At 47.6% G+C, this 24,809-nt stretch overlaps 1 long non-coding RNA gene across 1 annotated transcript; it reads left to right on the plus strand.

The window, feature by feature from the left end:
* The first annotated feature begins 22,601 nt into the window (after positions 1 to 22,601).
* Positions 22,602 to 24,335, plus strand: LOC141042277 (uncharacterized). Its single transcript, XR_012204396.1, has 4 exons — positions 22,602 to 22,700; positions 22,877 to 22,961; positions 23,113 to 23,379; positions 23,461 to 24,335. It is a non-coding gene; the product is annotated as an uncharacterized lncRNA (long non-coding RNA).
* The last annotated feature ends 474 nt before the right edge of the window (positions 24,336 to 24,809 follow it).

A 24,809-nucleotide genomic window follows, 5' to 3' on the forward strand; every position in this document is an offset into this window, starting at 1 on the left:
GACCAGAGCGACTCCTGCCACGCGCAGCGGCGCCACCCCGGGAGCCGAGGGCCACGGCGGGAGTCACAACGTGCTTGCGGGGACGGCCACGTCCACGCTTGGGCACCGGGGAGCTGGCCCCCTCCCGAGGGGCCTTGCCCTTCTCCGCGGCGGAGAACTTCTTCGACGGCGCCATTGCTGCTAAGGAGAGGAGCAAGGAGGAGGAAGCAGGCGAACCGCGGAGAGATGGTTGACGGGGGCTCTGCCCCCCTCCCCATTTATAGCGGAAGAAGGCCAACCGGCGCCCCCCACGATCACAGGTAATGATGGTTTTCCTTGCATGTCGCAGGGATTCGTCAAGTCGAGCAGTTGCCGAGGCACCATGGGGAAGCGGAGACGCCCACGTCCAATCAACCGCCACGCGTCGACCAAGGCCGCAGGCTTTTGGGGCCCGCGGTGCTCCGCGCTTGACCTTTGGCTTCGCCGCGAAGCCAAGCCCGAGCGCGCCTTGGGCCCGGGGGCTACTGTCGGTGTTCTGGGAACGGGGGTCCCCAGACTTGCCTGCCTGCGGCCCACGGCGTGGCTTTGCTAGCAGGCCTGCACGGCCCATCTTCATCAGCAAGACATTCAGGACCCTCGCGAGGCGGACGACGCAAGACCTCCTCAGGAGCGGCCTCACCAGGCTGCCTCGCGAGGAGAGGAGATATCAAGGCAGGGCAAACCTCCCGAGGCTCTTGTGACGTAAGCCGTGACGATCAGGATCGGGCGGGCGCCAGCGCGCGCAGCGTCCTTGTTTCCTCTTCGGTGCTAAGGAGGCAAGCGTAGGCGCGGAGTACCGAGGCGTCAAGCAATGGTTTCCATATCAGTGCAACGAGACCAAGACCAGCGGGCGGCAGGACAGAGGTCACCATGGAGCCCAAGACGGCGTCACCACCAGAGCCTTTTGCGGGCGAAGACCGCTTTTGTCAGGATAAGCTGTACTAGCTGTCCCCTTTCAAATTGGCCGTTGTTGGCTCCCTTCCCGCTCAATATTTGGGAAGAGGACCAGGTCCTATATAAGTAGAACTAGCCACCACAGTGGAGGGCATCTGGCAACCCATCTTGGACTGGATCCACACACCCACAAGTCCGCAGAGCACAAGAACGCCTCAACCTCAGGAGGCTGTTCTTCCCCTTGTACTGTTCATAATCAGCCCAAGAGGCAATCCACCACCACCACACTGGAGTAAGGTATTACACCACAACGGTGGCCCGAACCAGTATAAATCTTGTGTCTTGGTGTTGCGAGTTCGTCGAGTTCGTCCGCGACATCTTAGCGAGCTAGGGCGTAGATCGGTAGGGAGGAAATCTCCGTGCGCACCCCAGTGTTCGAACCTTGAGGGTTTTGCCGGAACCCGTGATCCGACAAGCGTAACACCACATTGTCGGCGGTCTTGTCCAAGATGCTCATAGCCACAAACTCATGCAACACTTCACTTGAGGACAAGGTGTGGAAGTCCGGCCTTTGACGAATGACGGAGGATATGGCCTTGTGGTAAGGCATCATGGCCTTGAGGGATTTGCACTTGATCCAATTGTCATCCGTAGTCTTGTTCCCATGATCTCGGAGTGAGACCGCGAGAGTAGTTAATCTCCGATAAAGCTCGCGAGGTTCTTCATCTTCTTTCATTGCAAACTCATCGGCTTCATCTTGCACCACTTCATAGTTGGAGCGTTGAATGCTTGCGCTTCCCCGGTAGAGGGACACAACGTGGCGCCATGCATCCTTGGCCATGGTGAAGGGTCGGAGATGAGCAAGATCTTCCGGTGGAATTGCATCTTGGATGATGAAGAGAGCAGTCTCATTGAATTGATTATCCGCGGCTTCTCTAGGGGTGAAGTTCCTTCGGTCATGCGGATAAAAACCTTCTTCAATGATTCTCCAAAGGTTAGTATTAACATGGTTGAAATGACGCTTAAAACGATAAACCCAAGAATCAAAGTCCTCATTTTCACAATCTTAGGGGGAGGACCGGCATGATTCAAATGAGTGGAAGGAATCGGTCCACCGTAAACAAGCGGAGGTTCCACATGGGCAAAGATGCCAATGCCATTTTTACCACTAGAAGAAGGAGCCTTTTCACTAGTAGCTTCCCCCTTGTCGGAGTTAGGATCCGTCACCTTGTTAGTGGGATCAACCACTTTCATCGGTGCGGTGGATAGTTTAAGCCCTTCTATGAATTTGTTAAACATGCTTTCAACCTCGGTCGTCATGGAGGTATTCAATGTGTCCAAAGCCACATTGAATTCCTCACGAGAGACCGCGGTTCCCCCATCGGCCGTAGACGAGATCGGATTCACACAGGAGTGCTCCTCCCCACCGTCTACGGTGTCAACCATACTCTTCGGACGGAAAAGTCCTTAATAAAGAGACAAGGCTCTGATACCAATTGAAAGGACCGATATAGTTGACTAGAGGGGGGAGTGAATAGGCAACTAACAATTTTTAGCTTTTCTTTACCAGTTTAAACTTTGCATCAAAGTAGGTTGTCTAGATATGCAACTAGGTGAGCAACCTATATGATGCAACAACAATAAGCACACAAGCAAGCAAGGGATATCACACAAATAAGCTTGCACAAGTAAAGGCACGAGATAACCAAGAGTGGAGCCGGTGAAGACGAGGATGTGCTACCGAAGTTCCTTCGTTTTGAGGGGAAGTACGTCTCCGTTGGAGCGGTGTGGAGGCACAATGCTCCCCAAGAAGCCACTAGGGCCACTGTATTCTCCTCACACCCTCACACAATGCGAGATGCCGTGATTCCACTATTGGTGCCCTTGGAGGCGGCGGCCGGACCTTTACAAAATGGGTTGGGGCAATCTCCACAACTTAATTGGAGGCTCCCAACGACACCACGAAGCTTAACCACAATGGACTATGGCTCCACGGTGACCTCAACCATCTAGGGTGCTCAAACACCCAAGAGTAACAAGATCCGCAAGGGATTAGTGGGGGGAATCAAATTTCTCTTGGTGGAAGTGTAGATCGGGGCCTTCTCAACCAATCCCTAGAAAATCAACAAGTTTGATTGGCTAGGGAGAGAGATCGGGCGAAAATGGAGCTTGGAGCAACAATGGAGCTTAGAAAATGGAAGAGGTAGTCAACTCGGAGAATAAGACACCCCTTATTTACTGGAGGGACAAATCCAACCGTTATCCACCAACTCAGCCTGCGCAGCACGGTACTACCGCGCCGGGGACGCGGTACTACCACACGGGTACACGGTACTACCGTAGGGCCACGCGGTACTACCGCCCGAGCAGCAAAAACCTGAACAACCCAAATGCACAGAAGCAGAGGGCGGTAGAACCGCTGGCGCAGTACTACTGCTCCCCCTTGCGGTACTACCGCAAGGCAGGGATGGTCCAGATTTTTTGAAGGCACGGACATATAAAAATACATCCGTGGTAACTTCCACTGAGTTGGAGTCTGAGCAAAAATCCGACACGGTAGTACCGTAAGCCAGGAGCGGTACTACCGCGCGGGGTGCGGATGTAAAAAATTACATCCGCCCCTACTGCCGCGTGATGTCTACTACACAACCTTCTTCTTGTAGACGTTGTTGGGCCTCCAAGTGCAGAGGTTTGTAGGATAGTAGCAAATTTCCCTCAAGTGGATGACCTAAGGTTTATCAATCCGTGGGAGGCGTAGGATGAAGATGGTCTCTCTCAAACAACCCTGCAACCAAATAACAAAGAGTCTCTTGTGTCCCCAACACACCCAGTACAATGGTAAATTGTATAGGTGCACTAGTTCGGCGAAGAGATGATGATACAAGTGCAATATGGATAGTAGATATAGGTTTTTGTAATCAGAAAATATAAAAACAGCAAGGTAACTAATGATAAAAGTGAGCACAAACGGTATTGCAATGATAGGAAGAGATTATGGTAGAGATATAGGTTCATACTTTCACTAGTGCAAGTTCTCTCATTAATAATAACATAATTGGATCATATAACTATCCCTCAACATGCAACAAAGAGTCACTCCAAAGTCACTAATGGCGGAGAACAAACGAAGAGATTATGGTAGGGTACGAAACCACCTCAAAGTTATCCTTTCTGATCGATCTATTCAAGAGTCCGTAGTAAAATAACATGAATCTATTCTTTCCGTTCGATCTATCATAGAGTTCGTACTAGAATAACACCTTAAGACACAAATCAACCAAAACCCTAAAGTCACCTAGATACTCCAATGTCACCTCAAGTATCCGTGGGCATGATTATACGATATGCATCACACAATCTCAGATTCATCTATTCAAACCAACACAAAGTACTTCAAAGGGTGCCCCAAAGTTTCTACCGGAGAGTCAAGACGAAAACGTGTGCCAACCCCTATGCATAGGTTCATGGGCGGAACCCGCAAGTTGATCACCAAAACATACATCAAGTGGATCACGTGATATCCCATTGTCACCACAGATAAGCACGGCAAGACATACATCAAGTGTTCTCAAATCCTTAAGGACTCAATCCGATAAGATAACTTCAAAGGGAAAACTCAATCCATTACAAGAGAGTAGAGGGGGAGAAACATCATAAGATCCAACTATAATAGCAAAGCTCGCGATACATATAGATCGTATCACCTCAAGAACACGAGAGAGAGATCAAACACATAGCTACTAGTACATACCCTCAGCCTCGAGGGTGAACTACTCCCTCCTCGTCATGGAGAGCGCCGGGATGATGAAGATGGCCACCGGTGAGGGATCCCCCCCCTCCGGCAGGGTGCCGGAACGGGATCCCGATTGGTTTTTGGTGGCTACAGAGGCTTGCGGCGGCGGAACTCCCGATCTATTCTGTTCCCCGATGTTTTTAGGGTATATGGATATATATAGGCGAAAGAGGTCGGTAAGGGGAGCCACGAGGGGCCCACGAGGGTGGGGGGCGCGCCCAGGGGGCAGGCGCGCCTCCCTGCCTCGTGGCCACCTCGAGCTTCCTTGACTTCAACCACAAGTCTCCTGGATCACATTCGTTCCAAAAATCACGCTCCCGAAGGTTTCATTCCGTTTGGACTCCGTTTGATATTCCTTTTCTGCGAAACACTGAAACAAGGAAAAAAACAGAAACTGGCACTGGGCTCTGGGTTAATAGGTTAGTCCCAAAAATAATATAAAAGTGTTTAATAAAGCCCATAAACATCCAAAACAGATAATATAATAGCATGGAACAATCAAAAATTATAGATACGTTGGAGACGTATCAGCATCCCCAAGCTTAATTCCTGCTCGTCCTCGAGTAGGTAAATGATAAAAACAGAATTTTTGATGTGGAATGCTACCTAACATAATCATCAATATAATCTTCTTTATTGTGGCAAGAATATTCAGATCCATAAGATTCAAAACAAAAGTTTAATATTGACATGAAAACAATAGTACTTCAAGCATACTAATAAAGCAATCATGTCTTCTCAAAATAACATGGCCAAAGCAAATTATCCCAACAAAATCATATAGTCTGGCTATGCTCTATCTTCATCACACAAAATATTTAAATCATGCACAACCCCGATGAAAAGCCAAGCAATTGTTTCATACTTTGATGTTCTCAAACTTTTTCAATCTTCACGCAATACATGAGCGTGAGCCATGGACATAGCACTATAAGTGGAATAGAATGGTGGTTGTGGAGAAGACAAAAAAAGAGAAGATAGTCTCACATCAACTAGGCGTATCAACGGGCTATGGAGGTGCCCATCAATAGATATCAATGTGAGTGAGTAGGGATTGCCATGCAACGGATGCACTAGAGCTATAAGTGTATGAAAGCTCAAAAAGAAACTAAGTGGATGTGCATCCAACTTGCTTGCTCACGAATACCTAGGGCATTTTGAGGAAGCCCATCATTGGAATATGCAAGCCAAGTTCTATAATGAAAGATTCCCACTAGTATATGAAAGTGACAACATAGGGGACTCTCTATCATGAAGATTATGGTGCTACTTTGAAGCACAAGTGTGGTAAAAGGATAGTAGCATTGTCCCTTCTCTCTTTTTCTCTCAGTTTGTTTTTTTTGGGCCTTTTCTCTTTCTTTTTTTATGGCCTTTTTTTTCTTTTTTTTTTCTTTTCTATTTTTCGTCCGGAGTCTCATCCCGACTTGTGGGGGAATCATAGTCTCCATCATCCTTTCCTCACTGGGACAATGCTCTAATAATGATGATCATCACACTTTTATTTACTTACAACTCAAGAATTACAACTCAATACTTAGAACAAAAATATGACTCTATGTGAATGCCTCCGGCGGAGTACCGGGATATGCAATGACTCATGGGTGACATGTATGAAAGAATTATGAAATGTGGCTTTGCCACAAATACGATGTCAACTACATGATCATGCAAAGCAATATGACAATGATGAAGCGTGTCATAATAAACGGAACGGTGGAAAGTTGCATGGCAATATATCTCGGAATGGCTATGGAAATGCCATGATAGGTAGGTATGGTGGCTGTTTGAGGAAGGTATATGGTGGGTGTATGATACCGGCGAAAGGTGCGCGGTATTAGAGAGGCTAGCCATGGTGGAAGGATGAGAGTGCGTATAATCCATGGACTCAACATTAGTCGTAAAGAACTCACATACTTATTGCAAAAATCTATTAGTTATCAAAACAAAGTACTACGCACATGCTCCTAGGGGGATAGATTGGTAGGAAAATACCATCGCTCGTCCCCAACCGCCACTCATAAGGAAGACAATCAATAAATAAATCAGGCTCCGACTTCATCACATAACGGTTCACCATACGTGCATGCTACGGGACTCACAAACTTTAACACAAGTATTTCTCAAATTCACAACTACACCACTAGCATGACTCTAATATCACCATCTTCATATCTCAAAACAATCATAAGGAATCCAACTTCTCATAGTATTCAATGCACTTTATATGAAAGTTTTTATTATACCCATCTTGGATGCCCATCATAGTAGGACTAAATTCATAACCAAAGGAAATTACCATGCTGTTTAGCACTCTCAAAATAATATAAGTGAAGCATGAGAGTTCATATATTTCTTCAAAATAAAACTACCGTCATGCTCTAGAAAGATATAAGTGAAGCACTAGAGCAAATGACAAACTACTCCGAAAGATATAAGTGAAGATCAATGAGTAGCCGAATAATTATGCAACTATGTGAAGACTCTCTAACATTTAAGAATTTCAGATCTTGATATTTTATTCAAACAGCAAGCAAAACAAAATAAAATAAAATGACGCTCCAAGCAAAACACATATGATGTGGTGAATAAAAATATAGCTCGAAGTAAAGTTACCGATGAACGAAGACGAAAGAGGGGATGCCTTCCGGGGCATCCCCAAGCTTAGGCTTTTGGTTGTCCTTGAATATTACCTTGGGGTGCCTTGGGCATCCCCAAGCTTAGGCTCTTGCCACTCCTTATTCCATAGTCCATCGAATCTTTACCCAAAACTTGAAAACTTCACAACACAAACTTAACAGAAAATCTCGTGAGCTCTGTTAGCGAAAGAAAACAAAACACCACTTCAAGGTACTGTAATGAAATCATTCTTTATTTATATTGGTGTTAAACCTACTGTATTCCAACTTCTCTATGGTTTATAAACTCTTTTACTAGCCATAGATTCATTAAAATAAGCAAACAACACACGAAAAACAGAATCTGTCAAAAAACAGAACAGTCTGTAGTAATCTGTAACTAACGCAAACTTCTGGAACTCAAAAAATTCTACCAAAATAGGACAACCTAGATAATTTTATTATTGTTCTGCTGCAACTGGAATCAGTATTTCATCACGTTCTGGTGATTTTAAACAATTGTTTTTGTGAACAGAAAGTTTCTGGAATTTTCAGCAAGATCAAATAACTATCATCCAAGAAGATCCTATAGGTCTTACTTGGCACAAACACTAATTAAAACATAAAACCACATCTAACCAGAGGCTAGATCAAAAATTTATTACTAAACAGAACCAAAAAGAAAGAACAAAAATAAAAATTGGGTTGCCTCCCAACAAGCGCTAACGTTTAACGCCCCTAGCTAGGCATGATGATTTCAATGATGCTCGCATAAAAGATAAGAATTGAAACATAAAGAGAGCATCATGAAGAATATGACTAGCACATTTAAGTCTAACCCACTTCCTATGCATAGGGATTTTGTGAGCAAACAACTTATGGGAACAATAATCAACTAGCATAGGAAGGCAAAACAAGCATAACTTTAAAACTTTAAGCACATAGAGAGGAAACTTGATATTATTGCAATTCCTACAAGCATATATTACTCCCTCATACTAATTTTCAGTAGCATCATGAATGAATTCAACAATATAACTATCACATAAAGCATTCTTTTCATGATCTACAAGCATAGAAATTTTATTACTCTCCACATAAGCAAATTTCTTCTCATGAATAGTAGTGGGAGCAAACTCAACAAAATAACTATCATGTGATACTTTATTCACATAATCTATTTGAGCATTAAAATCATGATGACAAGTTTCATGGATATCATTACTCTTTATAGCATAAATTTCATCACAATAATCATCATAGATAGGAGGCATGCTATCATCATAATATATTTGCTCATCAAAACTTGGGGGACAAAAAATATCATCTTCATCAAACATAGCTTCCCCAAGCTTGTGGCTTTGCATATCGTTAGCATCATGGGTATTCAAAGAATTCATACTAACAACATTGCAATCATGCTCATCATTCACATATTTTATGCCAAGCATTCTATGTAATTCTTCTTCTAGTACTTGAGCACAATTTTCCTTCCCATCATTTTCACGAAAGACATTAAAAAGATGAAGCATATGAGGCACCCTTAATTCCATTTTTTGTAGTTTTGTTTTATAAACTAAACTAGTGATAAAACAAGAAACAAAAAGATTCGATTGCAAGATCTAAAGATATACCTTCAAGCACTCACCTCCCCGGCAACGGCGCCAGAAAAGAGCTTGATGTCTACTACACAACCTTCTTCTTGTAGACGTTGTTGGGCCTCCAAGTGCAGAGGTTTGTAGGACAGTAGCAAATTTCCCTCAAGCGGATGACCTAAGGTTTATCAATCCGTGGGAGGCGTAGGATGAAGATGGTCTCTCTCAACCAACCCTGCAACCAAATAACAAAGAGTCTCTTGTGTCCCCAACAGACCCAATACAATGGTAAATTGTATAGGTGCACTAGTTCGGCGAAGAGATGGTGATACAAGTGCAATATGGATAGTAGATATAGGTTTTTGTAATCTGAAAATTTAAAAACAGCAAGGTAACTAATGATAAAAGTGAGCACAAACGGTATTGCAATGATAGGAAACAAGGCCTAGGGTTCATACTTTTACTAGTGCAAGTTCTCTCAACAATAATAACATAATTGGATCATATAACTATCCCTCAACATGCAACAAAGATCACTCCAAAGTCACTAATAGCGGAGAACAAACGAAGAGATTATGGTAGGGTACGAAACCACCTCAAAGTTATCCTTTCTGATCGTTCTATTCAAGAGTCCGTAGTAAAATAACATGAAGCTATTCTTTCCGTTCGATCTATCATAGAGTTCGTACTAGAATAACACCTTAAGACACAAATCAACAAAAATCCTAATGTCACCTAGATACTCCAATGTCACCTCAAGTATCCCTGGGCATGCTTATACGATATGCATCACACAATCTCAGATTCATCTATTCAAACCAACACAAAGTACTTCAAAGAGTGCCCCAAAGTTTCTACCGAAGAGTTAAGACGAAAACGTGTGCCAACCCCTATGCATAGGTTCATGGGCGGAACCCGCAAGTTGATCACCAAAACATACATCAAGTGGATCACGTGATATCCCATTGTCACCACAGATAAGCACGGCAAGACATACATCAAGTGTTCTCAAATCCTTAAGGACTCAATCCGATAAGATAACTTCAAAGGGAAAACTCAATCCATTACAAGAGAGTAGAGGGGGAGAAAGATCATAAGATCCAACTATAATAGCAAAGCTCGCGATACATCAAGATCGTATCACCTCAAGAACATGAGAGAGAGATCACACACATAGCTACTGGTACATACCCTCAGCCCCGAGGGTGAACTACTCCCTCCTCGTCATGGAGAGTGCCGGGATGATGAAGATGGCCACCGGTGAGGGATCCCCCCCTCCGGCAGGGTGCCGGAACGGGGTCCTGATTGGTTTTTGGTGGCTGCAGAGGCTTGCGGCGGCGGAACTCCCGATCTATTCTGTTCCCCGATGTTTTTAGGGTATATGGATATATATAGGTGAAAGAAGTCGGTAAGGGGAGCCACGAGGGGCCCACGAGGGTGGGGGGCAGGTGCGCCTCCCTGCCTCGTGGCCACCTCGAGCTTCCTGGACTTCAACTCCAAGTCTCCTGGATCACGTTCGTTCCAAAAATCACGCTCCCAAAGGTTTCATTCCGTTTGGACTCCGTTTGATATTCCTTTTCTGCGAAACACTGAAACAAGGAAAAAAAACACAAACTGGTACTAGGCTCTGGGTTAATAGGTTAGTCCCAAAAATAATATAAAAGTGTTTAATAAAGCCCATAAACATCCAAAACAGATAATATAATAGCATGGAACAATAAAAAAATTATAGATACGTTGGAGACGTATCATCGCGCATGCTGCCGAGCCTGGCCAGAGCGTGCGGTACTACCGCATACGGCGCGGATGTAAAAAATTACATCTGCCCCTACTACCGCAACCACCACAGCGCCTGGCCTGAGGCCACAGTACTACCGCTCCGAGGAAGCGGTACTACCGGGGGCACTTGCGGTACTACCGCGCCCGAGGCCGGTACTACCGCAAGGGCCTGCGGTACTACCGCTCCTAGGAGCAGTACTACCGCATGCCCCAGCTCAGCTTTGCAAAGACAAGAAAAGACGAAGGATGCTCCAAAGAGCCAACGGAAGGCGGTGCAAATGAAGTAGACGTGAACGTGATGATTCCACCCAAACCTTTCCAAAGCGGACCCCCTCTTAATAGTACGGCTTTCCTACGACTCAAATCCACCGAAAAGAAACGTAGAGAAACGCCGTCTTCAATAGTCTTCGAGGGGCACCAAATCGTCTTGTGCCTAGTGATGAAATGTCTGAAATACTCAATGCACACGATTAGTACGCAAAAGCATTGTCATCAATCACCAAAACAACTAAGGGATAAATATTCCCTTACAGTAGTCAACACCTTGAACTTGTCAAAAACCTTTTTCGACAAGTCTAGCTTTGTAGATAGTAACACTACTATCAGCGTCCGTCTTCCTCTTAAAGATCCATCTATTCTCTATGGCTTGCCGATCATCGGGCAAGTCAACCAAAGTCCATACTTTGTTCTCATACATGGATCCTATCTCGGATTTCATGGCCTCAAGCCATTTTGCAAAATCTGGGCTCATCATCGCTTCCTCATAGTTCGTAGGTTCATCATGGTCTAGTAACATGACTTCCAGAACAGTATTACCATACCACTTTGGTGTGGCACATGCTCTGGTTGACCTACGAGGTTCGGTAGTAACTTGATCTGAAGTTTCATGATCATTATCATTAGCTTCCTCTCTTGTTGGTGTGGGAATCACGGGAACGTTTTCTGTGATGAGCTACTTTCCAATTTGAGAGAAGGTACAATTACCTCATCAAGTTCTACTTTCCTCCCACTCACTTCTTTCGAGAGAAACTCCTTCTCTAGAAAGGATCCATTCTTAGCAACATAGATCTTGCCTTCGGATCTGTGATAGAAGGTGTACCCAACAGTTTCTTTTGGGTATCCTATGAAGACGCATGCTACCTCTTGAGCACTCCGTTGTTTTTTCCCTTGAAGAGGAAAGGGTGATGCAACAAAGTAGCATAAGTATTTCCCTCAGTTTTTGAGAACCAAGGTATCAATCCAGTAGGAGGCCACACGCAAGTCCCTCGTACCTACACAAACAAATAAGAACCTTGCAACCAACGCGATAAATGGGTTGTCAATCCCTTCACGGCCACTTGCAAAAGTGAGATCTGATAGAGATGATAAGATAATATTTTTGGTATTTTTATGATAAAGATTAAAAGTATAGAACGTAAAATAAAATAGATGTAAACTTATATGATGGAGAATAGACCCGGGGGCCATAGGTTTCACTAGTGGCTTCTCTCAAGATAGCATAAGTATTACGATGGGTGAACAAATTACCGTCGAGCAATTGATAGAATTGAGCATATTTATGAGAATATCTAGGCATGATCATGTATATAGGCATCACGTCCGTGACAAGTAGACCGACTCCTGCCTGCATCTACTACTATTACTCCACACATCGACCGCTATCCAGCATGCATCTAGAGTATTAAGTTCATAAGAACAGAGTAACGCATTAGGCAAGATGCATGATGTAGAGGGATAAACTCAAGCAATATGATATAAACCCCATCTTTTTATCCTCGATGGCAACAATACAATACGTGTCGTTTCCCCTTCTGTCACTGGGATCGAGCACCGCAAGATTGAACCCAAAGCTAAGCACCACTCCTATTGCAAGAAAGATCAATCTAGTAGGCCTAACCAAACTGATAATTCGAAGAGACTTGCAAAGATAACCAATCATACATAAAAGAATTCAGAGGAGATTCAAATATTGTTCATAGATAATCATGATCATAAACCCACAATTCATCGGATCTCGACAAACACACTGCAAAAAGAGTTACATCAAATAGATCTACAAGAAGATCGAGGAGAACTTTGTATTGAGATCCAAAGAGAGAGAAGAAGCCATCTAGCTAATAACTATGGACCCGAAGGTCTGTGGTAAACTACTCACACATCATCGGAGAGGCTATGGTGTTGATGTAGAAGCCCTCCGTGACCAATGCCCCCTCCGGCGGAGCGCCGAAAAAGGCCCCAAGATGGGATCTCACGGGTACAGAAGGTTGCGGCGGTGGAAATAGGTTTTCGTGGTGCTCCTGGATGGTTTCGGGGTACGTAGGTATATATAGGAGGAAGAAGTAGGTCGGCGGAGCCACGAGGGGCCCACGAGGGTGGAGGGCGCACCCAGGGGGGTAGGCGCGCCCCCTTCCTCGTGGCCTCCTTGTTGATTGCTTGACGTCCACTCCAAGTCCTCTGTATCACGTTTGTTCCAAAAATCACGCTCCCGAAGGTTTCATTCCATTTGGACTCCGTTTGATATTCTTTTTCTGCGAAACACTAAAATAGGCAAAAAAAAACAGCAATTTGCACTGGGCCTTGGGTTAATACGTTAGTCCCAAAAAATAATATAAAAGTGTATAATAAAGCCCATTAAACATCCAAAACAGAATATATAATAGCATGGAGCAATAAAAAATTATAGATACATTGGAGACGTATCAAGCATCCCCAAGCTTAATTCCTGCTCGTCCTCGAGTAGGTAAATGATAAAAACAGAATTTTTGATGTGGAATGCTTCCTAACATATTTACCAATGTAATTTCCATTATTGTGGCATGAATGTTCAGATCCGAAAGATTCAACATAAAATTTTAATATTGACATAAAAATAATAATACTTCAAGCATACTAACCAAGCAATTATGTCTTCTCAAAATAACATGGCCAAAGAAAGCTCATCCCTACAAAATCATATAGTTTGGCCATGCTTCATTTCCGTCACACAAGAATGCTCTCATCATGCACAACCCCGATGACAAGCCAAGCAATTGTTTCATACTTTAGTAATCTCAAACTTTTTTCAACTTTCACGCAATACATGAGCGTGAGCCATGGATATAGCACTATGGGTGGAATAGAATATGATGATGGGGGTTGTGTGGAGAAGACAAAAAAAAGGAGAAAGTATCAAATTGACGCAGCTAATCAACGGGCTAGGGAGATGCCCATCAATTGATGTCAATGCAAGGAGTAGGGATTGCCATGCAACGGATGCACTAGAGCTATAAATGTATGAAAGCTCAACAAAAGAAACTAAGTGGGTGTGCATCCAACTTGCTTGCTCACGAAGACCTAGGGCATTTGAGGAAGCCCATTGTTGGAATATACAAGCCAAGTTCTATAATGAAAAATTCCCATTAGTATATGAAAGTGAAAAAACAAGAGACTCTCTATCATAAAGATCATGGTGCTACTTTGAAGCACAAGTGTGGAAAGAAAGGATAGTAGCATTGCCCTTTTTTTTGGGCCTTCCTTTTTTTATTTGGCCTTTCTCTTTTTTTTGGGACAATGCTCTACTAATGATGATCATCACACTTCTATTCATTTACAACTCAATGATTACAACTCGATACTAGAACAAAATATGACTCTATATGAATGCCTCCGGCGGTGTACCGGGATGGACAATGACTCATGAGTGACATGTATAAAAATATGCATGGTGGCTTCGCCACAAAAACGATGTCAACTACATGATCATGCAAGGCAATATGACAATGATGATGCGTGTCATAATAAATGGAACGGTGGAAAGTTGCATGGCAATATATCTCGGAATGGCTATGGAAATGCCATAATAGGTAGGTATGGTGGCTGTTTTGAGGAAGATATAAGGAGGTTTATGTGTGATAGAGCGTATCGTATCATGGGGTTTGGATGCACCGGCGAAGTTTGCACCAACTCTCAAGGTGAGAAAGGGCAATGCACGGTACCGAAGAGGCTAGCAATGATGGAAGGTTGAGAGTGCGTATAATCCATGGACTCAACATTAGTCATAAAGAACTCACATACTTATTGCAAAAATCTACAAGTCATCAAAAACCAAGCACTATGCGCATTCTCCTAGGGGGGTAGATTGGTAGGAAAAGACCATCGCTCGTCCCCGACCGCCACTCATAAGGATGACAATCAAAGAACACCTCATGTTTCAAATTTGTTACACAACGTTTACCATACGTGGATGCTACGGGACTTGCAAACTTCAACACAAGTATTTCTCAAATTCACAACTACTCAATTAGCACAACTTTAATATCACTATCTCCATATCTCAAAACAATCATCAAGTATCAAACTTCTCTTAGTATTCAACGCACTTATATGAAAGTTTTTATTATACTAATCTTGGATGCCTATCATATTAGGACTAATTTTATAACCAAAGCAAACTACCATGCTGTTCTAAAGGGCTCTCAAAATAATATAAGTGAAGCATGAGAGAACAAATATTTCTATAAAAATAGAACCACCGCTGTGCTCTAAAAGATGTAAGTGAAGCACTAGAGCAAAAACTATATAGCTCAAAGGATATAAGTGAAGCACAAAGAGTATTCTAATAAATTTCGATTAATGTGTGTCTCTCCCAAAAGGTGTGTACAGCAAGGATGATTGTGGTGAACTAAAAAAACAAAGACTCAAATCATACAAGACGCTCCAAGCAAAACACATATCATGTGGTGAATAAAAATATAGCTCCAAGTAAAGTTACCGAGGGACGAAGACAAAAGAGGGGATGCCTTCCGGGGCATCCCCAAGCTTTGGCTTTTCGGTGTCCTCGGATTTACCTTGGGGTGCCTTTTGCATCCCCAAGCTTAGGCTCTTTCCACTCCTTGTTCCATGATCCATCAAATCTTTACTCAAAACTTGAAAACTTCACAACACAAAACTCAACAGAAAATCTCATGAGCTCCGTTAGCGAAAGAAAACAAAACACCACTTCAAGGTACTGTAATGAACTCATTCTTTATTTATATTTGTGTTAAACCTACTGTATTCCAACTTCTCTATGGTTCATAAACTCTATTACTAGCCATAGATTCATCAAAATAAGCAAACAACACACGAAAAACATAATCTGTTAAAAACAGAACAGTCTGTAGTAATCTGTATGTAACGCAAACTTCTGGAACTCAGAAAAATCTACAAAAATAGGACGACCTAGATAATTTGTTTATTGATCTACTGCAATTGGAATCAGTATTTTATCACTTTCTGGTGATTTTTAACAATTGTTTTCGTGAACAGAAAGTTTCTGGAATTTTCAGCAAGATTAAATAACTATTAACCAAGAAGATCCTATAGGTTTAACTTGGCACAAACACTAATTAAAACATAAAAAAACATCTAACCAGAAGCTATATGGAATATTTATTGAATAACAGCAAGTAAAAATATTGGGTTGTCTCCCAACAAGCACGTTTCTTTAAAGCCTTTTAGCTAGGCATTGATAATTTTAATGATGCTCACATGAAAGACAAGAATTGAAGCACAAAGAGAGCATCATAAAACATGTGACAAACACATCTAAGTCTAAAATACTTCCTATGCATAGGCATATTATAAGCAAACAAATTTGCAAAGCAAGCAAAAACTAGCATATGCAAGGAAGAAGAAAGTGATGATAGCAATCTCAACATGACGAGAGGTAATTTAGTAAGATAAAAATTTCTACAACCATATTTTCCTCTCTCATAATAATTACATGTAGGATCATAGGCAAATTCAACAAAATAGCTATCACATAACATATTCTCAACACGATACACATGCATGCTAAGTTGACACTCTTCCAAAATAGTGGGATTATCGTTAACTAAAGTCCAAACCCACTTTTATAAAAATACCATAAGATTGAACATTCTCCAAATATGCGGGATCTAAAGTTGACACTCTTCCAAACCCACTTTCAATATTATTACAAACATTATTATCAATCTCATATTCACCATGGGGTTTAAATAAATTTTCAAGATCATAAGAAGAATCACCCCAATCATGATCATTGCAACAAGTAGTAGACATAGCAAAACTAGCATCCCCAAGCTTAGGGTTTTGCATATTATAAGCACAATTGACATTAATATAATTTATACTATCATCATTGCAATCATGCTTTTTATTCAAAGATCCATCGTGAATCACTCCATAAAGTACTTCATCACAATTTTCAGATTCACGAATTTCAAGCAAAACTTCATAAAGATAATCTAGTGCACAAAACTCACTAGCAATTGGTTCATCATAATTGGATCTCTTAAAAAGATTAGCAAGCGGATGAGGATCCATAGATCTTAGGTTCTCTGTTTAGCAATAAATAAACAACTATTCCAACCAAATGAGCAAACGAGCCAAGTAAGACATAAAGGCAAACAAAAAGACAAACAAAAGAAGGGCGAATAAAATGGCAAGGGTGAAGTGGGGGACAGGAAAATGAGAGGCAAATGGCAAATAATGTAATGTGAGGGATAAGAGTTTGTGATGGTACTTGGTATGTCTTGACTTGTGCGTAGACTCCCCGGCAACGGCGCCAGAAATGGCTCGTTGTCGGGATATCAAATCTTGACTTGACTTGGTGTACACCTCCCCGGCAACGGCGCCAGAAATCCTTCTTGCTACCTCTTGAGCACTGCGTTGGTTTTTCCCTTGAAGAGGAAAGGGTGATGCAGCAAAGTAGCGTAAGTATTTCCCTCAGTTTTTGAGAACCAAGGTATCAATCCAGTAGGAGGCCACGCGCAAGTCCCTCGTACCTACAGAAACAAATAAGAACCTTGCAACCAACGCGATAAAGGGGTTGTCAATCCCTTCACGGCCACTTGCAAAAGTGAGATCAGATAGAGATGATAAGATAATAATTTTGGTATTTTATGATAAAGATTAAAAGTAAAGAATGTAAAATAAAATAGATGTAAACTTATATGATGGAGAATAGACCCGGGGCCATAGGTTTCACTAGTGGCTTCTCTCAAGATAGCATAAGTATTACGGTGAGTGAACAAATTACTGTCGAGCAATTGATATAATTGAGCATAGTTATGAGAATATCTAGGCATGATCATGTATATAGGCATCACGTCCGTGACAAGTAGACCGACTCCTGCCTGCATCTACTACTATTACTCCACACATCGACCGCTATCCAGCATGCATCTAGAGTATTAAGTTCATAAGAATAGAGTAACGCATTAGGCAAGATGACATGATGTAGAGGGATAAACTCAAGCAATATGATATAAACCCCATCTTTTTATCCTCGATGGCAACAATACAATACGTGTCGTTTCCCCTTCTGTCACTGGGATCGAGCAGCGCAAGATTGAACCCATAGCTAAGCAGCACTCCTATTGCAAGAAAGATCAATCTAGTAGGCCAAACCAAACTGATAATTCGAAGAGACTTGCAAAGATAACCAATCATACATAAAAGAATTCAGAGGAGATTCAAATATTGTTCATAGATAATCTTGATCATAAACCCACAGTTCATCGGATCTCGACAAACACACCGCAAAAAGAGTTACATCAAATAGATCTCCAAGAAGGTCGAGGAGAACTTTGTATTGAGATCCAAAGAGAGAGAAGAAGCCATCTAGCTAATAACTATGGACCCAAAGGTCTGTGGTAAACTACTCACACATCATCGGAGTGGCTATGGTGTTGATGTAGAAGCCCTCTGTGATCAATGCCCCCTCCGGCGGAGCACCGGAAAAGGCCCCAAGATGGGATCTCACGGGTACAGAAGGTTGCGGTGGTGGAAATAGGTTTTCGTGGTGCTCCTGGATGGTTTCGGGGTACGTAGGTATATATAGGAGGAAGAAGTAGGTCGGCGGAGCCACGAGGGGCCCATGAGGGTGGAGGGCGTGCCAGGGGGTAGGCGCGCCCCCTGCCTCGTGGCCTCCTCGTTGATTGCTTGACGTCCACTCCAAGTGTCGGGTGGTAGGTGCGACATATGCCAACGGGTGGCTTATCATTGTGGGAGCCAGTAAGACATCGCTGGTGCCTGGAAACGGGATAATGCGAAGACATGCACGCCGGCGAATCTTACCCAGGTTCGGGGCTCTCCGTGGATATAACACCCCTAGTCCTGCTCCGCGGGGTCTCCGCATGATCACTAGATCAACACAAGTGGCTACAAGTGGCTCCTTGAGCTGTTCGGCTAGAGGAAGAAGAAGGGCCAGGCTAGCTCTCCTCTTCTCTCTATGTGGTGTCTAAAACTCTAAGAGATCAACCCTTTGCATGGGTGCCCTGTGGGGTTTATATAGGCCTACCCCCCAGGGGTACAATGGTAATCCGGCTGGACGCGGGTCCAGGCCGTCAGTGTCTGTATCCGCCGGCTTCTCCGCCGGCCGCTGGGGCCCGCCAACTGGTGGGTCCCGCCGGCTGCCGGCCTCTTGGCCGACAGGTCGGCCCCATCGCCTGGGGGTCTTGCCGGCGGCTGGTTACTATAGCCTCGCCCCTGATGACGAGGTCTTTGCCGAGGTAAGCATGGCTACAGTGCCTCCGTCTGGCGGGCTCTCACTGTAGTCTTACCTCGTCTTGTCTCCTTAATGATGCACATACTTCAAGGGAGTGAGGTAGCCGGCTACACCCCAGGCCGACTGGGGGGGCTTGGCCGCCTTCGAGCGTCTCTCTGGCTGAAGGGGCCCGCCGCCCGCGGGCTATAATAACAGCCTGTCGTGGGTGGCGTCATGGTCAACATGGCAACAGTGCCGCGCCGGACGGGGGATGGCTGACCCGTACGACGCACTGTGGCCATGCGTGCTCCGGGATTCGGGGGTGGCAGGCTTTACTGTAGCCACGCCCCGTCTCGTCACCGTTATGTGGGTGCAGTCCTTGAGGGTGCAATCTTGGCCGCTTGCCGGGAGCCGGCCCTCTTGTGGCCGACATCATGGAGTCGGTCTTCTTGTGGCCGGCTTGTTGGAGTCGGCCTTCTTGTGGCTTTCTTCGGGATGGTTTTAGGGCCAGGCCGCCTTCCAGTAGTCGGCCTGTGAGATAGCCGGCCTGGGGAAGGCGGCCCTGTGCTTTGGGTGCTTGAAGGCTTGATCGGCCCGATAATTTTTGAAGAGCCGGGGGGAGTCGGTTAGGCTATCCGTGGTCATTTACTCCGACAGTAGTCCCCGAAGCTGGTTGGGCTTCGCGGCTGAAAGGAGGACGAGAAGCTTAATCAGCTTCCTATCTTGAGGAGCCAGTAGCTAGGAGCCGACTTTGATCAGGTGCGCCGTCTTGGTGAGGTTTTGAAGTCTGAAGGCGGGAACCAGCTGGCGCGCACGCCAGGTTGCGGGCCGGCCGCTTGCCGCCCGCGTGCCACGTGGCGCCCTCCGGCTGGGAGAGCCTGCCAGCCCACGCGCGTGACAGGATGCCGCCGCAGGCCGGGGCCCGCCACTTCCATGCCTCGGCCTAGGTGTGGATCTTTTGTGGCCCAAAACGGGCCATTCGCCTTCCAATGGCAGTTTCCGCACGCCGTTAGGGCGCAATAATCGCGGGACGTGGGGGAGTGGGTGCAGTTAATCCCACGCCCCCTACGCCTCACCTCCTCGGCTTCGCCACACGAGGCTATAAATAGGGGGAGGAGGAGGAGCGACAGACGCTCGCCCTCGCTCCGCCATCTTCTTCTTCTTCCTCTCCATTGCAGTAGCCCCTCGCTGCCGCGCCGTCCCTCCAGTCATCGCACTACCCCGCAGCTTCGCCGCCGCGGGGCCGTGCTTTCACCGTCGTCGGGCCTTTTTCATCGGCTTCTTGCCCTCATGTCGCGCGGCGGAGACTGGGACGGCTCCAACATCCACGAGGACCACATCGACTTCCTCCGCAAGACGCGGCGGTTGCCCGGCAAGGATCATGTGCGGGTCCATCTTGCGCCGGAGAGGGAGATCTTGCCAGCGCCAGAGGAGGGCGAGTGGGTAATCTTCCGCTCGCACTGCCTGCGCGGCCTCGGCCTGCCTGCGAGCGGCTTCTTCCATTCCTTCTTCGAGTTCTACCAGCTCCAGCCGCACCATGTCACTCCAAACACGGTGGTGCTGCTGTATGCCTTCATCACTTTGTGCGAGGGCTTCCTCAGAGTCCTTCCCACCCTCGAGCTCTGGGGGGAATTCTTCCAGTCCAAGCTCGGTACCGCCATGAGGGGCGTGCTGGCTCAGAGCGGCGCCTTCATCGCGATGCGGAGGCCGGTAGCCGACAACCCTTTTCCCCCCATCACGCCAATCCAGTCGGTGAAGCTCTGCCAGCAATCCTAATTCTATGTGAAGAACGTCGCTCCGCAAGGCGACTTCGTCAACTTGCCGGCTTATGTAGCCGGCCCGCCGGCTGGGAGGCGGCCCCAATGGTCCTATCGGGCCAAAACACTGTCGCCTGCTGGAGCCGCCGCCGCCGCGCGACTCCGGGTATTGGTCCAGTCGGAGGGCCTGACCGGGCCCGACCTGCTGGCCGCCTTCGCGGCGCGTCGGGTGCTCCCGCTCCAAGGCCGCCCTCATATGATTTGTCAAATGAGCGGCCAACTTGATCCGAGTCGGCTGTGTACCAAGGAGATGCCTCATGCAGAGGTAGCTCACATGGTGAACTACCTTGCAAACTGCAAGCTCGCCGACGAGTGGCAGTTTGGCAAGGAGCCGTACTCCCGTGCCAATCTCCCGCCTATGGTAAGCTTTGTTTTTCTTCTCTTCTTTACTTTTCTCTTGGCCGACTCTGACCAGTCGGTTTGTCTGACAGAGCCCCCTCCTTCGACCGGCAGCCGGGGCAGCGGGGGTGGAGCGCCAATATCCCCCCGACCGGACGACACACGACTTGGACGACCCCGACTTGGGGGCGGCCGCTCTGGACGACGACACCGTGGGGGGAGGCAGCGAGGCAGGCGGCTCCGGGCTTGGAACCAGCTTCGACGACTGGCCAGATGATGACGAGGCGGAAGTCATCCCGCGCCGCCAGCCGGCGTCCGATCATCATGGCTCGGGTTCATCTGCCGCACCAGCTGTCCGAGGCGGCGCGCAGAAACGTCGGGCCGTGCCGAGCCTATTTGGCAGTCGGCCGAAGAAGCCCAAGAGCGCGGCGGCAGCGACCAAGCGGGACGAGGCGGCCGCGAAGGCTGCCCGCTTCCGCAAGGTGGTGAAGCAGCCACAAATGGTTTCGGCGTAAGTGTCAATTCTCTCACGTATTCCTTCTTCTTTTTTGTTGATATTCTTCTGAGTCCTTGTCTTGACTTAAAAAAAACAGGGCTCCGCTTTCTCTTGAGCGGACCGCTGCCGCCTCCGTGGTTGGAGCGGCGGGCAGATCTGGAAGCGCCCGCCGCGTGGACCCCCGTGCCGAGCTTCAACCAGCGACGGAGCGGAATGCGCAGGAGGCGCGGGAGGAGCAGGAGGCGGAGGAGCTGAGGGCGTCCGCTGCCACGGCGGCACAGGAGACGACGGAGAGGTCGGCGGAGGCACAAGCCGACGCAGCGGCCAAGGCTCGGGCGGAGGCTGCAGCCGCAGAGAGGGTGGCGGAGGCCCTGCGTAACCGGCATCCGCAGCTTGTCGTCCCCCTTCGCGCTGTGGCGCCCGAGATCCCGGTGCCCCCGCCGGAGGAAGCCGGTGGCGACCAGCTGGCGGTGGAAAGGGAGGAGGGCAACGTCGCCGTCCTGGAGAGGGAGGCGGCACCGCCATCGCCGACTGGGGCGGACCAAGGCAGCCGGCCTAGCGCGCCGCCCGCGCAACCGGCTGGAGGCGAGCCGGCTGCGAGGGCAGACCTTGTGGTCCGGTCGCCATCGCGCCAGCGCGCAGGAAAGGCGACTGCGGCGCCAGACCCGCAGAAGGCCGCGGGCTCTAGCTCGTCGACCCAGGATCTGGAGACGGCCAGTGCCAGCTTGCCGGGGTGGACACCGGGTGGTGGGACGGCCGTGCTGAACGTGGCGGCGCAAGAAGTCCGGAACCGGCTTCAATCCCAAGCCACCGCGCTGAAGTAGTGTACTCAAGAGTTCCTCGCGACGCAGACGGCCATTCGGGTGAGTCTTCCCGCTTTTTTGTTTCTTGTTCTTGATTTCTTCCGTGGGGGCGCGTCAGCGCACCCACTGGATGTAGTCCCCGAGTTCCGAGTCGGCTGCTGAGCAGGCGGCTTGGAACTTCTTAGTAGACTTTGATTGCTATCTTGTTCTTATTCGCTCCTCTGTCCTATTTGCAGGACTATCACAACCTCCGCGCAGCTACCTTCAACTCCCAGGCCCGGGAGCTGAACCAGAAGACCATTGATCTGACCGAGAGCCAGAGTAAGTGCTTTATCTTTTATCTCACGTGGGGGCGCGTCAGCGCACCCACTGGGTGTAGTCCCCGAGATTCGGGCCGACTGCTGAGCAGTCGGGCCGGATCTTTCCTGGCGACTTCTTTCTTATTGCTTTTTTTTCTTTACCATATCTGCAGAGGCCAATGCCGACCTGAGGGAGCAGTTGGGTGGGGCCCAGACCGCCCTTCGCGCCAAGGAAGCCGAGTGCAACGCCTTGGCTTAGGAGCGTGACCGCTTGGTCAAGAAGCTGGCCGACCAGGAGGAGAGCCATAAGGCGGCCCTGAAGGCGGCGCAGGACAGCGAGGCCGCCCTCCAAGCCGAATACGAGACCGAGGCGGCGAGCTGGGCTGAGGCAAGGCAAGCGCTGAGCGGCGGCTACGGCCAGATCGAAGATTTGGTTGACGGTAGGCCGCCTTCTTCTTCGTCCCTTTGCTTGCCGCCTGCCATTTGGTCCATTTTCTGACTTTTTTTTCTTTCTTGCGCAGAGTACTTCCTTGGTTACTCCGTTGCCGCCAACCAAGTCATCGAGGCCCGCCGCAACGCGCAAAGGCAGGCTGTGGCTCAGATCGCGCCGGATGCTCGCCGGTCGCTTGAGGAGCAGCTTCTGGCGATCCGAGCCCGCCTCCAACCGGCTCACCGCATGCTCCGTCGTCTTCAGCGCGTTGGGGTGTAAGTGCTGGCCGCCCTCTGGCCCGGCGAGGTGGTTCCCCGTACCCCCAGTCAGACTGCCGACTGGCTGGAGGTAGCGGTTGGCCGCTTCGAGGCCTGGAAGGCTTCTGCAGCTCGGCCAGGCGCCAGGCGGGCGCTGGAGTTCGTCCGAGCTTGGTATCCTGGGCTGTATTTGGCCCAGCTGACCACCTGGCGGCAGGAGGCCAACGAGGAGCTGGAGGCGGTGCGGCCGGTTATCATCCAGCGCGCCTCGGCGATCACCGACTACACCGACACCAGTGCCTTTGCCCCTGAGGTGAATGATGACGGCGTTGCTCAGCTGGAGGAGTGGTTTGGGCTGAACCCAGCGGATGGTGAAGACTCGGCGGAGGAGATCGACTCCAGTGATGAGGGCGAAGAGGAGGAGGGAGAGGATGGTGAAGACGCCGTGCCAGACGGTGGAGCAACTGGCCAGCCTCAGCTTGATCGTGCCTCCAACAATGAGGCGCGTGTGAGTGCGCCGCCTGCAGCCGGTGATGATCAAGCCGAGACTCGCCAGCCGCCCACTCCTCCAGCCAGCACTGCCATCTCCACTGACCTTCCTGGCTCACCTGTTGCACCTTTGGCCTGATCCGCCACCTTTGCTTTCCTGTTTATTACTCTTTGAACAATATGTGTTAGGTTTGCGCAGTTCCACCCACTGGGGGTGTATTCAAACTATGTTGAACGCCGGCATTTCGAAGGCCTTTTGTGTAAATATAATCATGCATGTGCTTGGCTTTCGATTGTATTTGCTTTTCATCCTTTTGGCTGTTTCCTTTGCCGCCCTCCCTTGGTCGCCGCCTTCCCAGCCGGACAGCTGCTCTATAGTCTGTGGCTGGGGAAGGGCTTGGCCGTTTGGGAGGGCAAGTACTCTAGCTTTCTTAGATTGTAGCAAGGTGAACGGGAAGCTGGCCAGCCGGCAGTTCTGACAGCCGGTTGGCGGGCTGGGAGGCCGGCTTCTGTTATATAAGTTCGTTAGTCCTTAGCCGTTTTTCGTGTGGGCATCCTTTCCTGCCTTTGACTCTTGCCAGTCGGATAGTCGATTCTTCGAGCTGCGACTTTCAACAAGAGAGGGCTCGAGTGCCGGCACACTACTTGTCTGACTGCAGGTAGAACTTTAATATAACTCAAGGCGGCAAGTCCC

The sequence above is a fragment of the Aegilops tauschii genome, chromosome 1 (genome assembly GCF_002575655.3).
Source record: "Aegilops tauschii subsp. strangulata cultivar AL8/78 chromosome 1, Aet v6.0, whole genome shotgun sequence".
NCBI classification, from domain to species: Eukaryota; Viridiplantae; Streptophyta; class Magnoliopsida; order Poales; family Poaceae; genus Aegilops; species Aegilops tauschii.